Raw genomic sequence first — 13,203 nt, 5'->3', positions numbered from 1 at the left:
GCAGCTGATAGAGAAACGCTTTGAGAAACGTGCACATTTATTTACCGCAAATCGCGGCTTTTCGCGCAGTTATGACCATGCACAAGCACACATCGCGCTTGCTAGTACATTAATTGTATATATACTTCCTGTACATTTTGCTACTGTCACACAGGAGCAAAAAAAAACTTCAATTGGAAGCATAGAGAAGATGTTTTTCAGTGCTAAACCCCTTGACTTTGCCTGCAGATAGAGAAACAACAGATGAGACTTTCTTGGTCTGCAGCATTTATTACTGATACACTGTAGCCTTTACTGTACATTTACTGCCAGATGGAAAACGTACTGCTTACCTTTCCCTCTGCTTCGCTGAATTCACTCTCACTTTTCTGACACACCCTCCTCTCTCACTCCCTTAAGTACACACTCTCTATGTTATGTTACACGCTGCTCTATTCCTTACATAGATGTATTTAGGGTGAGGTTCAGAATGAAAAGATGGAGACTTTTACCCATACTCACAGTCAGCAGTTCTGGAGAACGCTTGTTGTCAAAATCACTTTTTTTCCAAATCAGTGACTCACGATCCGCTACCTGTCCATACTGTCTGTGCACCGACAAAAAATCAGGTGTAATACACAGTATATGCTCTTTAAACTTCAATGTAAACCACCGTAGCTAACAACATGTCCGTTTACAGAGTGATTTTTAACGTACACATAGTACGGACAGGTAGCGGATTGTGAGGAGATATTCACTGATTTTGGCAAAAAAATATTTTGCCAACAAGTGTTCTCCAGAATCGTTGAATCCACCTTTAACACAGCTAACTATTGATTTCCTAATTATAAAGTGGTTAGCATTAGGACATCTCTATAAAACAGCTTAAGTAAAATGTTCTCAATTTTCCGCAGGTACTCAATGTTAATCTAAGTATGTATTCTTCTCCATCTATTTGTCAGTTTCCCTCTCTTACAATGTTGTTTCATCATAACATTTTTTTTCTTAAACTCCCTCCTCACCATCGCCGTCTTTCTTTATATGCATATTGCTCCTCCTCCCACACTCTCCACACATTATCAATCTCTTTCCCTTTCTTTCTGCTTCTTGCTCGCTGTTTTTCTCTTTCTCTCTACACGGTTGAGTGGTGAGCAGACAGAGAGGGAGAGAAAGAAAGAGAGAGAGAGAGAGAGAGAGAGAGAGATGTGAGTCTCGGCCAATTTGTCCTGACACATAGAGATGCTCATCTGGGAGAGAGGTGTCAAACAACTAAGAGAGAGAGAGTGAGAGACGAGTTTGTAGAAAGGCAGGGAGAGGGGGAAGACAAGAACAGGACAGTAGAGAATAAAAGGTAGAGGTAAAGATATGTAAAGAGTGTGTGTGTGTGTGTGTGTGTGTGTGTGTGTGTGTGTGTGTGTGTGTGTGTGTGTGTGTGTGTGTGTGTGTGTGTGTGTGTGTGTGTGTGTGTGTGTGTGTGTGTGTGTGTGGGTGGGTGGGTGGGTGGGTGGGTGGGTGGGTGTGTGTGTGTGCGTGTGTGTTTCCGTGCTTGTGTTTTAAGATTTTTTGTCAGATTAGGGTTTCGAATACATAGATGACAGACTCAATTCAGGATACATTTATGAAAGACAGAGCCAAATAGATTTTAAAATGACCTCTGTGTGCCTGCAACATTTATTAGTGATCAGAGCTGAGTGCTACTTGGGTACTTCAGGCATCGACACATAGTCAAATCAAGTTTATTTATATTACCCAAAATCAGGCACCTGAACGGTTATACAATCTGTACAGCACACTGCACATTCTATCCTCACACATGTGTTTTACATGATGTTCAACATCCCTTTGACACTGAAGCACAAACGCATGAAATGTTCAACTTTAACTAAATAAAGGGAGAGTGAAAAAGAAATGAAGAGAAAGAGAGAATTAATTTACAACAGACAGAGAGAGAGAGAGAGAGAGAGAGAGAGAGAGAGAGAGAGAGAGAGAGAGAGAGAGAGAGAGAGACAGACAGCAAGAGAGGCAGCTATGGTTCCTGGGGCGTCCCCCTCTGATAGTGGCATGTTCCCCTTGTGTCGCAACAAGAGAGAGAGTGGGATCGACAGAGAGAGAGATGTCTAATCTTAGAGGGTAAGGGAGCGTGGACTCCCCAGGGCTTGTCGTGCTCAGCACCTTGTTAACCAGACATCTCTCTTTTCACCTTGCTCATTCTCTCTCTCTCCCTACACCTCTTTTTAGCTTTATGTCCCTGTTTTTGTTCGACAAAATAAAGAAATAGGCATCTTGCCACCATTCTCAAATGCTCCTCCCATCTAATTCTACACATTCTATCTATCTATCTATCTATCTATCTATCTATCTATCTATCTATCTATCTATCTATCTATCTATCTATCTATCTATCTATCTATCTATCTATCTATCTATCTATCTATCTATCTATCTGGAGGTACAAGCATTTAGTGTGGTTTATTTCACTTGACAAACAGTTTATGTCTGTTACAGGGTTACAGGGGTTTGCTCATAGGTGCCTGTGTGTGTGTGTGTGTGTGTGTGTGTGTGTGTGTGTGTGTGTGTGTGTGTGTGTGTGTGTGTGTGTGTGTGTGTGTGTGTGTGTGTGTGTGTGTGTGTGTGCTTTCCTGTTCAGTGCATTGTCAGGTTAAGGAAACTCCTGTCTCTGGTTAATGGAACATCAGCCAAGGTTAACACAGACCGACAGCTAAAGTCTGATCGTGTGCACAGGCACAGGCACACAAGCTGCCAGTCTTAAAGTCTCTGGAGCAAGTTTGGCTGCCATGTTTAAACAGCAACCAAACTAACAGTAGTTTATTGTTGTCTCACAAGTACATACAGGAGACGCATTGTTGCATTTGCTGGTATAGCAAGGCCCATATACCAATGTAACCACAGTTGCATGAACTGTTGCTAGGACTGAGTGGGCTCAGGTTTTAGAGTAACTTATCTGGAACAGAGGGTATTTCACAGCAACTGTATGATCCCTAATTGCAACTGGTAGATTTGATACTATTTAATACTTTAATACAATTAAAAATGCAATTCCCATTTCTTCAAATTATTTTCCATCAGTAGTCACTTTTAAGTGTTTTAGTTGTTCACGTTCGCATATATGAAAGCCCCTCTCTTGTTGCATGTGTGGGTCGGCTTGCATGGTAGCTTGCTTTGGATGTATCTTATTTACCATGGACATAGTGGGTCCTTCAGAAGACTTAAGGGTCAGAATGAGCTTGTGTCTCCTCATACAGTCTAGAATAGACAAAGACCAAGAGTGAATAAAGGAACAATGTCCCAACAATCAGTCTCCCATAACAGTTTTTCTATATGTATCACGGCAAAGGAATAATGGAATCTTAAAAAGTTTGATAAATGACGTCCAATGATCTTTGCTCATGAACAATTTGTGACGATAGAGTTTAAAGCTAAGCTGTGTGGGACTACAGGATATTATGCTGCTTACTGCTGAGCTTTGAGCTTTCAGGATGCTGTAAAACAATGTGAGAAGCACTTTCTACTCGTTCAGACACTACCGTAATGAGAAAATACTCTTAATCCAGCTCACACATACACACACACCGACACGCGCAGAGGCGTATTTCTGCTGCCGAGTGGTTTCTTGGTGAAAGCATATTGCGAGAGAAGCAGTTTAAGGAGTGGCAATTATAGTTTTGGACAACGTCATTGATTTAAACTCCTGATTAGAGAAAAGGTGACAGAGGTGGTACACACAATGGTGAGTATAGGGGTGGGGTGAGGATGGGGGAATGGCACACATGCATGCATATACACACACACACACAGCCTTACTCTCTCCGTCAGTCATGGGAATGCCTTAGAATGGCAAGGGTCCCCCCCTCATTCCTGCTTTCATGTTTCTCCCTCTCTCTTTCTCTCTCTCTTTTTCTCGACACACCTGACTGAAATATTGATGTCTCCCAAGCGCTGCTGTTCATGCCTAAGTGGTTGTTTTTGTTTCAAAGAACGAGTGACTGTTTCACACATACACTCTCTCTCTCACACACACACACACGCATGCACGCACACACACACACACACACACACACACACACACACACACACACACACACACACACACACAGAGGTAGGCAAAAGAGAAGGCGTAAGCACACTTGGCTTCCTTGATTGCATTTTTGCTTATATACAGTTTTTACACAACTAAAATCTTAGAATCTTAAACAATATTATCTTCATGAAAACAGCAGTGCAATGCGTGCATACATGATGCCAGCAAATCTTAAGTTGTAAGTGTCATTGTTAGTTGCACATTTTATGATAATATACGAAAACAAAGTTCAGTGTGCACCTTTGGTTTGCAAAGGCATGTTATTTCAAATGTATTATTATATCATGTGAAAACACATGAATGCAATTCTCATATTGAAGCTGAGACAGTTCGTATTTTACTTTTGGAAAAATTAACCATAAGATGTTTTCCTTTTTCTTGTAATTTCAGCATATGAAGTTGATCCACTTACAGGTCCAACTTTCACAGCAAAACAGGTAATTTGACTTTGCTACTAAGACAACCCATGAGCATTTTCTGAATTTGTATCCCTTTTTACTGAACAACATTGTAAACCAGTGGATTAAAAATAATAATTGATAGGTTTTATATAGCACTTTATTGCCTAGGCACTCAAAGACACTTTACAGGGTTCCTGGTTCAATTCATTCACACACAGTGGTGGTAAACTACGAGAGTAGCCACAGCTGCCCTGGGGCAGACTGACAGAAGCGTGGCTGCCATTCAGCACCAACGGCCCCTCCGACCACCACCTCAAACATACAGCAATCATACACATTCACACAAGGCAAGGTGGGTGAAGTGTCTTGCCCAAGGACACAACAACCATGACACAGGTGGCCGGGCGGGGATCGAACCGCCAACCCTTGGATCTTTGGCCAACCCGCTTAACCACCTGAGCCACAGTCGCCCCAAAAAAACATAAAGATATTTTTCAAAAGCTTGCGGATTGGCGTTTCTGGGAACGGGCTGGGCCAGGCACTCGCTCTGAGCTTAACTATTGTCACGGTTAGTATAAACATAAACAAAGGTTCACCAAACATCCGCTGCATATTGCTTAGTATGACTCTACACATTTTGAATAATGTTGTTTTCTTGCGAGGACAGTGTTAATATTTGTTGACTATATCGTTTCCATGGGGATCACCTTTCCAAAAAAGTAACACGCATACTGATATTCTTCCCGAATGTTACAGTTTTTTTCGATTGCTAAAGCACAGTGGGCACAACTGAAACCACATGTGCAAAACTCTTAACACAGTGTGCATCACTAAAATGCACATGTGCAATTCAGTTCATTTTGCCTCCAAAAGTCACTCACAGCAACACAACTCTTCATACATGTCTCAAAACAAGCTCACTGGTGCAAACACTGACAACATGTGACAATGAAAAACACACATTGCCACACACAACACACAGACCTACAAAACACTAACAACAAGCAGCAAAACATAAAAGATTAACTTTTGATATTTAAAATATTTGAAGTATAAATGATCTGAGGGATTTCAAATAAAACACTTTCATTAGAAAATAGTGTAAGAGTAACATATTTTCATTTGACCGTACCATATTGTTTAGGTGAAACAATAGTGAATGAAAACAGAGCAATTTGATTCAGTATCTCATGGCCTGAGTGAGTCCAACTTGACTTGCTACACAGTAGCTCCATAACTAGGACATTTGGACTGGACAACAGGCAATATTTTTCCACTTGCTAGTCAGAGGATGGCATTGCATGTAATGTGGATAAGGCAATGTGCTTTTTGAAGCTTTTCTATTTTTATTTGTATGTGTCTAGATGAACTTTACAGTGGGCTAGTATATCAATATTTCAAAAAGTCTGTATGATATTTTTTAATTCAAAAACCTTACAAAGTTCGAAAAACATCTGTGTTTTGCATAAAGCACATCCACGTGCTGTTGCTGCTTTGAAAGAGTAATTCAAATGGTGCATGTGTGTATCATCTTGATGCTAAAAACTGTTTTGAAAAAGGATTGTTAGGTTTGTTTCAAGAGTTTCCTTTTTCCAGGGCTGTAATACATACAAAAAAAATGAAATAGAGTATAATCTCTCATACAGGGTGGGTGAGAACTGTTAGGTTCCTCCCTATCTTCAGCATTGAGCCTCAAATTTTACAGTGATAAACATCGTATTGTACGTGTATTTTATTTTTCTCTGTATGGAGGTATGCAGCAAACCAGTCTGAGATTCAGTGGAAAGCCACATTATCCCTGACAACTACAAAAACAGGAGAGTTTCTTGCCCTTCAATTTCTTGGCGGAACAATTACGTAAAAAAAATATTTTTAATATTTTATTTTCAAGTTTCGTGCTTTTAGCTGAAATGCAATAAGAAATGTATTTTACATAGTAGTCATATTATTGGTAATATTCTTCCACAACTTCAATAAGGTAAATGTAGAATCCAATATTTTGTTTTGAATGAGTTCCTAAGAGTTTTGACAACGGTGTCTTAGCAATTGAACATTTTGCCAGAAATACACAGTGTTTTGCAGGTTGTTGTCTATGAATGGTAGAAGAGCTCTTTAGTTTTGGTCAATGTGGTTACTGTATGCATTTTGTGTGAAATGAATGAAAAACTAAACACAGTTTGGAACACATGGACTTCTGTAGTGCACACTGTGTTAAGAGTTTTGCACATGTGGTTTTATTTGTGCCCACTGTGCTTTAGTCTTTTAAAAATGTAAAATGTTGAGTTTTATCACTATTGAATTCTATTTCAGTGCCAGTGGTAGGCCTGTTCGTCTCTCTGCAAGGCAGGAAAATACATGCATGAGTACGTACATGCTCATTCAGGAAAGCTGTTCTTTTCTGTGCTGCCTCTGTGTTACCGTTTAGCATATCCTATTAATATTAGATGAGAATCGTTTGTATCTGTGCGCACCATTGACCTTAGTCTGCGGAGGTTTGTAGAGTACATGTGTATGTGTGTGTCTTCACTCTCGAGCCCCCGCTCTCACAACTTGTAATAGTGCAAATTACTATGTTTATGGAAAAGTCCCTAAAATAAAACTAAAAACTGCATCAAAAACCTCAATACCTACAAACTTTGAACTTATGTTTATCTAGGCAAAAGTGATTTAAGAGAGCAATAGAACTAGCCTGACCCATATCTAGAACGATAGAGGGTCTGGCCACGATCAATAGTAATTCCCAACTCAAGGGGCGGCTCCTACTCATGCATTTCAAATGCCACTGCACGCAATTGGATAGCACTACAACCAATCAGAGCAATGAACAAGGTGACGTATTAAGCCCTGTTCGTTTAGCGAACAGCGGAATTAACTGTTAAATAAACTTTTGCCGTGGTCGGTCAGCAAAGCAGAACATTCCTCTTACTAGCTAATGAAATAATTGAGTGCCGTCTTCCAAATCGTAAAGGGTCGTGGCCAAAGCCGTCTCAAGCTCAAACAACATATCTGCAGCCATCTGTGATGTTTACTGTCACGGCTTTGACGCCGCATGCACAGCACTGTCGTCATCGGGTTACGTCCGCCCCTGAGCACCTTACATAGGGCTCTGGCCCGCCCATATCAGAAAGAACCAATTGAAACGGCGCTCAGGATTTCTTCACATATTTAATGAGCTTCAATGGAGAGTGCCCAGACCAACAGGCACAGCAAATTTAATTTGCCAGCGCCTAGCGGCAGGTCTGGATTTCCAGGCTACAATATAACTGCATCAGGAGTCAACTTGAATGCTCCTGTTAATGGTAGCTTTAAGATATGGTTTTAAAGTTGACTCTGTTACTGTATGTCTTGCAGGCCACCATACCTTTGCTGGTGTAGGGCCTCTTGCACTTTTCTTAGCTGGTTGCTTGTGTGCTGGCAAAGGATTTTAAGCAATTTGTACAATTTATGTTACACACACTAGATAAAAATGTCAGCTAAACGGTTGGTAGTAAATGGAATTACCAGGTTGCACCAGAATATACACTTTCCATCTGATACCACTTCAATTGAGAGCCAGATGAAGCCTGTGATATCTGTTGCGTTACGAGATTCATTTAGGCTGCAGAGTGTTAACTGCTTACTGTGTGTGCGTTTGTGTGTATTCAGACAAAAAGCTGGGGTGTACAAGCTGATGTCGGATTGTAATTGAGTAACTCTAGTTCAAATGCATCTCCATTAGCTCTCCCTATCAGAGTTCACTCTGAGCCTCCACAGATACACAGCTTTAATCCAACCAGTGATGCTAACTCTGAAGGATTGGCATTGTGACTCACAAAACCATAGTTAAATTGAGACTATTGCTGTTTTTAAGCATGTTGGTTTACTATACAGGTTTGTGTTTTGAAAAGGATACTTTTGTAAACGAATGCAATACGTTATACGGTGTTAAAAGTCAGAGTTTATAAATTAAGGATTTAATTAAATCTGGTCTAGGCCAAACCTGCTACCAGCTGGTAGAGAGCAGCAATTCAATACAATACGAAATACTGAACCTGCAGCATGCAGTAAGAAAGTTCAATCTACGTCTTTTAATCTGTGCCGTTTTTTTGTAAGATGAAATATGATGCTACAACAGTTAAAGTTGTAAACCAACTTCACGGTTGGTCAAACTAATTTGGAAGAGAAAGTGTTATGTGAACCATCATTTTGACGAATTACCATACATTTTGACCTTAATTATTTAAATATTATTATTTAGGGAGTACATAAACGTTTTAGTACAAACCCTGTAGTGACGAGATATTGCCATGGATGGTGATTAAAATGGTGGACTAAAATGTTAAGTCCTTTTGTGAAAGTATGATCCCATTTGAGATAAGAGTAGGTCTCCATTTGTAGATACTGTGTGTGTGTGTGTGTGTGTGTGTCTGCGCATGCACACTTTCAGTGTGTCCTCTATGCCCCTGCATTGTTCCCCCCATTGTTTTTCTTCACAAAAAGTCACGGCCTGACAAGGTGCTGCACGCTGTAAAAATTATGCCTTGTTTATACGTATTTATTTCCCCTTGACAGTTTAATTATTTCTGGCCCCATTGGAGGAAACCACATAAAAAATCCCGCTGTTTGTACAGATTCTAATTAGGAATGCTGAGAAATTAAAACAGAGTTGTTTCGAAATGCTGTCATTTTTCCAGGCCCTCGTCTTGGAATTATGTCTCAATCAGCAGAAGCGGAAATAATTACTTGTATACCTTCTAACTGCCAACATTTACCAAATGGCAAAGCAATTTACAGCCATCATGGCCCGAGAAGCAATCATTGGGCCAACTATAAATTCACAGGTCGACGGTTCGGAGAGCAACATTGGAAGGAAGGGTTAGTGTGGAGAATTAGAGAGAGAGAGAGATAAAGGCTGGAGGTCTTTCTTTCTACCTGTGTACTCATGCAGTCCCTTGTTTTCTCTTCACCTTTCTTTTTTCACCACTATAATCCCTCTCTTCCTCTCACCAATCATCCTCACCATTTTAACTGTCTTTCTTCTTCCCACTTCTGTCTGCATCTTTCTGCGTATTTTACACTGAAAACATTGCACCAACACACACACACACACGCTTCTCAAATGGAGGCAGAGTGACGATTAAGTGATTATTTCCACACACACCATTAAACACACTCATTGCAGGCACAGACATAGACAAAGGCCCAGATAAAAACATACATGCGCACAGACACTTAAACACACCGCACACATTGGCTTCACAGTAATTACTCACACACGTCATTAGACACAGACACAGATGAAGTGGAGTGTGTTTATGTTCTGTGTGTCTTGCAGTGTGGACTATTGTAGTCGCCTTTACTCTTTGTATGCAATAACATCATCCATCTAGTATAACATATTAATTCATTTTCACAATCTTACAGCACAGGCAGTCATATAAGTAGCGTCAGGCAAACAGAAGAAATACACAAATTTGCCTAAAGTTTAAATTAAGCTGTTAACGTTGATTGCAACAAGTGCTGAATAAAGAGAGTGTGACAATTAGGGTGTATTCACACATGCCGTGTTTAGTTCAGTTGAAACAAACTCAGATGCACTTCCGCCTTTGGTGCGCATCTTTCAGACATGTGTGAATACAGCAATCGCACTCGGGGGCGGACCAAACAAGCGGTCCGAGACCCAGCTGAAGAGGTGGTCTCGATGCGCTTCCATACGCACTCTGCTGCAGTTTGTTTGTGGTGTGAATTTGTACGGACTCGATCCGACCCAATGTCGCCATTGTTAGGAAGATTAGTTGTGGTTTGACTAGGAGCCCCGAGCGAATATATTACATTTGATAGACAGGACGCATAAACATGCTGATGTGTTCAGCGATCAGATGAAGGAGAGGGGAGCGTCTCCCGCACAGTGACAACACGTTCACGCTGCGCTTTGCATGAAGTGCGTGTTTTTATTTTGCTTCCCATGTTACGGGACCGTCAATACTATTCCCGTGTCAGTTTGGAGCTGAGCCGCACCGAACTCACACCCAGCTGACACACGGCTAAATCAGCTGTGTGTCAGCTTGAGCCTATTCCTCGCATCCAGCAGCAAAAATACAGTAAATATTATGTTTCACATCGTAGGCTACAAGCCACACATTGACACAGGCCTACATATTATAACCATATGAAACAACAATAATTTTATGTTTTTTTTATTTTATTTATTGGCTAGATGTAGGCCTATTTATTTATTTATTATTTTCAACCCCATATCGTTATATTTTTCGCAGTTTTCACTTCGTGCTTCCTGCTTCGCTCCACCCCAGAATGTCTGTCCAATGAATGAATGACCTCAGATCACGTGTGGTTTTACTTCTTAATGCTGGTTCACTTGCAAAAGGGGCAATATGAAAGTGGACCACACCAAACAAAAAAAATCTAAACTCTATTTGGTCTGGACCAAAGCAAGTGAACTAGCGGACTTTCCCTGTGTGTATACACCCTTAAAAAAATCTGATATTGCTTCTGTTTTAGCTACATTGGGTAGAGTGTATCTAGAGATGGACTAATCATTTGCAGAACAAATATGACAAATCTGTTCAAAAAAGGTGGAAAAAATACTTTTGAAATTGATTGAAAATGTCTTTCTTCCTCCTATATGACCACAGTCTCACATCTCACCAGTCTGAACACAGTAATATTCAATGTCCACCCCACCCCTTGTCATCTACACAGAGACATTCAGAGGGAAGTCCAACAAGTCAAGACCTGACTCTTTTGACTGTGGGTTTTTATTATTAACTGAGGAACAAAAGAGTAAAACAAGAAAGGAAGAACATTCAACTGTACCTTTCCGTTGGGTTCCAGTAATTTGGAGATCTGGGCGGTTGGTTAAGATTTGGAACATTTGAAAAATGGCAATTTTAACATCTAAAGCACAAGGTAACCTTTATCTAATGAGGATGATGGTTTGAAATGATTGAAAGTTTCAGAGAAGATAAAATACCTTGTGTTGTTGTGTTATCCCCAACTTGGTTGGTGGGTTGTTTTTCAAAGCGGAATATTGGGTGGACAAACAATATTATTGTATTATTATATTGACTCTGATGCTTAAATAACCTCAAACCGAAATTTCTTGTTACTTATTAGCACCATATAACAATATTAAGTTTGAAACATTATTGAAGTCTGCTTAACTTTGACCTATGTTCATTCCAAATTTGTAACCCACACATGCAAACACAACCGGTTCAAAAACGGGTTTACATTTCCTCTCGACCCTTTACTCCCCCCTCTTATACCTTTACTGTTTTAGCCTTGTTCCCCCTTCGTCTCCCCTGTACGCACACTCTCTATTACCGTCTTTATTAGTAGTGGAATTATTCACTTGGAATGCACCTCAGTTTGAATAAATTGAATGTTGAACTATTGAAGAGAGGGGCTTTTTTGGCAGGCATACATTTGTGTCTGAGTATGCGTGTGTGTGTTACATGTGTGTTGCATGAACAAAGAGACAGCATTGAGAGACGACTTTTCCCAGTGGAATAGCCCACTCATGTTCTGATTGAGAGCGGCGTAATTAAAGGAGTGCACGTCTCCGAAGTCACCTATTTCAATACAAAACACTGCTTAACATAGATGCACATACAGAGAAAGACATGCACGAATGTACACACACACACACACACACACACACACACACACACACACAGACACTGCATTTTCTTTCCGAGGCAAAACTCTGTTTACATCCCAGTTCTAATTTATCCCTGGGAATATATCAAAACCTGAGGATGAGAAGAAGAGAGAGAGAGAAAGACAGAGAGAGAGAGAGAGAGAGCGCAGTGGTACCAGTGAGGTTTAGAGAGAATCTAAGGTCAAGAGAAAAAGTGAAAATTTAGTTTTGTGCTGATAAAATTACTAAAATAAAAGTCTGGGTTATTTTAGATACACAAAGACACTTACTATGTATTTATTTCTGTCTATCCCCATTCTGTCCCCATTTTTCAACATTTTGCCTATTATTTTATTACTCACGATTCTTTTTTATCAATAGCAACTATTTTTTATCAATAGCAACTATTTCACGTGTGAAAATATCTCAGTCTGAAATTTTTAGCATTTTCTCTCGATTTTACTACATAAATTGAAGAATGTGCTGAATAGATAAACACAATTGATCACTGTGGGGAAAGAGTGTAACACTTTCCTTTGTCAGACAGAAGAAACAATGCTAAAATGCATTTGTGCATGAAACAAACAGAACCGTCTTGTTTTGGCTGCAGCAGAATACACAAACACTGACTGAATAGAAAGTATGTGAGCACGCACACACACACACACACACACACACGCACATCTTCAGTGTTGACATCTATCATGTCTGCCCTGTCTGTCCACGTTTGATGAGGTCAAACCCCAGTCCAGCCCATAGTCTGCCCCCTTTTCCCTGTCCCTGCTTGATGAGGTCACTCCTTTCACTCTTTGATGAGGTGCAGGTCCAACCAACCTTCAATCTGACCGCTGACAGGATGGTGACCGCAACTGACCTGGTGTGTGAGAGAGAGAATGGGAGTGTGTTTATTGTTATGTGAAAAAACTGCTATCCTTTTTATAAACTCTATGCAAGTTCATCTTGGTATAATCAGCAACATGTTTTAAGCAAAATACCACAAAGTGCAATAACCTGAAACAAGGACGTTTTGGTGTGTGTATGTATTTGTGCTTGTGTGTAGGTCTGAATGCTGTTAGTCAAATAGT

Source organism: Ammodytes marinus (assembly GCF_949987685.1).
Source record: "Ammodytes marinus genome assembly, chromosome: 1".
Taxonomy (NCBI): domain Eukaryota; kingdom Metazoa; phylum Chordata; class Actinopteri; order Uranoscopiformes; family Ammodytidae; genus Ammodytes; species Ammodytes marinus.
This window is presented reverse-complemented; position numbering follows the sequence as displayed.